Consider the following 3,148-nt stretch of genomic DNA (forward strand, 5'->3'; position numbering starts at 1 on the left):
TGTGTCGGACCTCGCTCTGCACTGGCTTTTTCGAGTGGGAGCTGGGTCCATGCCACACAGAACGATCTCCTATAGGGTACTGTTGGCTGTTTGCTGTGTTCCTCAGTAGATCGGCTAGGTGTTTCACCCATGTGCAGGGGGAGGTGGACTCCGCTCCCACCTATCTCACCACCATCTTCAGAATCTGTACATCGGGAAAAATATTTGTAAATCATAATCTGATAAGGTATTAGTATCCAGAATATATATGTCAATAAAGCTGCTATTATTAAAAAAAAAATAATAAGACTGGCTTCAGCCCTCTTCCTAGCAACATTCAAGGCATAAGATGTTAATGCCTTTGAAATTCTCTGTGAAAGGAAATGTCTCACTAGAATTTTATACCCAGAAACATCATTGTTCAATAGCAAGCCACAAATATTTTATTTTATTTATTTTTTACTGTCTGTTCTTGTTTGTTACTCTTAGAAAATCTCATTTTTGACTGGACTCAGACTCAGAGCTAGAAGCTTTCAGGGAGGACAGCCTACATCTTTTGGCAATCTGTTTCTGGCATTTTTCTTTGTACTTCCTCATTCTCTTAGCCAAAAGTTTAGCATATACTGCAGCCTCTTCCTTATTTTTCTTAGCGTGTTGTTCCCTCAGAGCAATATACTGATGTTTGTGTTGCAGGACACATGGAGTAACAACATGCTAAATCTTGGGTGCTTTGGTCCTAGTTTCTTACCTTCTTTGTTTAGGGGTTTCTCACAATGTACAGGGTGGGGCAAAAGTAGGTTTATAGTTGTGAGTATGTGAAACATAAAGTTTATTATCATATTATTATTTATTAATTATTGTATTATATTCCATATGAACAACTGTAAACCTACTGTTGCTCCAAACTGTATTGGCAGATATCATCTTCTTTAGAGATCAAAAAGTTTGCAGAAGACTCTACAAGCTCCTTTTGCCCCAGGCGATGGAACTCAGTAGGATTGGCGAGGCCTGGAATATCTTTCTCCCCCCTTTTTTACAATGACCATGTTGAGAACACTGATAATGGCATCTGCGATGCAACCTCAAACAGATTTACCCTTTTTTCTCCAGTCCTCCTTCATCCATAACAGTGTAACAGTGAGGAATTGTAACCCACCCACCATTCTTTTGAGACTATTTTTGTAAATGCTGACTCTGAGTAATATGTACCGTGTAGATAAATGGCACATTTGCATAATGATTCTATCCCTGATTGGTGTGACTCAGTGGGTTGGGCATCATCCTGCAAAGCAAAAGGTCACCAGTTTGATTCCCAGTCCGGGCACATGGCCAGGTTGCAGTTTTGGTCCCATGTTGGGGCACATGCAAGAGGCAACCAATCAATGCTTTTCTCTCACTTAGCTGTTTCTCACCCTCTTTTTCTCACTTTCTTCCCCTCTCTCTAAAAATAAATAAATAAAATCTTCAAAAAACAAACAAAAGAATCCAAGGAACTAACTTAAAAAGATACAGATTCCAACCTTCAGGCATCCCAGCTCTGGGAGATTTGCTGACCTTAAAACATAGAGCCAGGATATTGAAAAGTCAGGATGACACGAAGCCAGGATGACTAAACCAGGATGATGCACATCAGACCCTCACTTACCTTATGAGAATGCTCTGTGCTAATCTGCATGTAGAGAAGTTTTCAACTACCTGCCTTGATCTCTTTGTTCTGCCTCCCTACTCCCTCCTTATAAAGAAACCTCTGCCTCCACTGAGTTGGAGAGATGGGCTTATAGACATGAGTCCCCTATCTTCCAGGTGGCTGGGACCTGAAAATAAACCACTTTCCCTCTTGAGTATTGGCCTTTGAAGCAGCAGGCAGTTGGACCTGCATTTGGTTACAATAGGAATTCTCCTTAGCAATGGGCAGACATGGCCATGGATCAAGACACCCTGCTTCACAGGGAAACCTTGTTTGTCATTTTCACCACTGAGTCGAACCCCATAATTCTTCCATTCTTCACCCAGAGCATCAGTAGCAGCAGCTTCTGTGGCCATATGCCTCTCACAAAAGATACAAAGTTTGCATTTATCATCCACTTCAATGAGCTTCTGGCAGCCAGTGTCTGGGAAAAAGATGTTCAGCTTCACCTTGAAGCAGCTGACCACCTCCAAGGCATCTCAAAAAAAAAAAAACCCCAACAAAGTGGACTTCTGGTCAAGGTGGTAGCATAGGTAAACACAACTTACCTCCTCGCAAAATCACAACTAAACTATAGAAACGTCAGAAATTGAGCAGAATGGAAGTCCTACAACTATGGAATTAAAGAAGAAGACACATCAAGACTGGTAGGAGGGGTGAAGATGCAGAACAGGCTGGTCCCACACCCATGTGTGGCAGATGAACTTCAGGAGGGATATGTCGGGAGCGAGGAGTTCCAGCCCCATACCAGGCCACCAAGCCCAGGGTTCTAGTGCCAGGAATGTAAGTCTCCATAGCTTCCAGCTGTAAAAACCAGTAGGGATTGAGACTGTGGAAGGCAGAAACTTCTGGAGTCCCAGACAGTCCCTCTGAAAGAACCCATGGATGAACTTCCTCAGACTCATCCCTCCAAGATCCAGCAAGGGGGCAACAGAATGAATAGCATTGGAGATATACTGTAAGGAACTGAATTGTCCAGCATCAGGGTGAGAGCTGGGAAGGCAGCTTTCTCCCAGACAGAGTGCTGGAAGAGGCCATTGCTCCTTTTTTGAGCCTTCATGCCACAAAGCCATGGAGCCTAGCAGACAGGCACCATATCTGAGACTCCATCAGCCTGGTTCACTCTGTCTGCCCCAGACTGGTGATTCCCTGAGGCCCTGCCCCACCCAACTTTTGGGCCAACTCAAGTGTTTCCCATGGCTTTTCCGTATGAATGGCTTCTCTTTGCCTATGATTCAGATCTTCCTAAATTATGTCAAACAAGTAGCACCTGGCCTCAGCGAGCCCTGTACCTCTTGCTATATTGCCCCAGGCCTGGCACTAGCAGCAGCCTGCCTTGGTTCACAGCTTGGTCTTACCTGTGCACCACCAAGCTCAGCACAAGAAGCAGCCATCTGCAGATCACTTTGTAGCTTATGCTGCATGACCCTGGACAGAACACAGGCAGTGGCTGACCTTGGATATGCCAACAGCAATCAAGGC

At 44.3% G+C, this 3,148-nt stretch overlaps 1 pseudogene; it reads right to left on the bottom strand.

The window, feature by feature from the left end:
• Positions 1-474: 474 nt before the first annotated feature.
• LOC139440751 (small ribosomal subunit protein eS6-like) lies at positions 475-1,100 on the bottom strand (annotated as a pseudogene).
• Between the last annotated feature and the right edge of the window lie 2,048 nt (positions 1,101-3,148).

This window comes from Desmodus rotundus, chromosome 2, assembly GCF_022682495.2.
Source record: "Desmodus rotundus isolate HL8 chromosome 2, HLdesRot8A.1, whole genome shotgun sequence".
In the NCBI taxonomy this organism is placed as follows: Eukaryota; Metazoa; Chordata; class Mammalia; order Chiroptera; family Phyllostomidae; genus Desmodus; species Desmodus rotundus.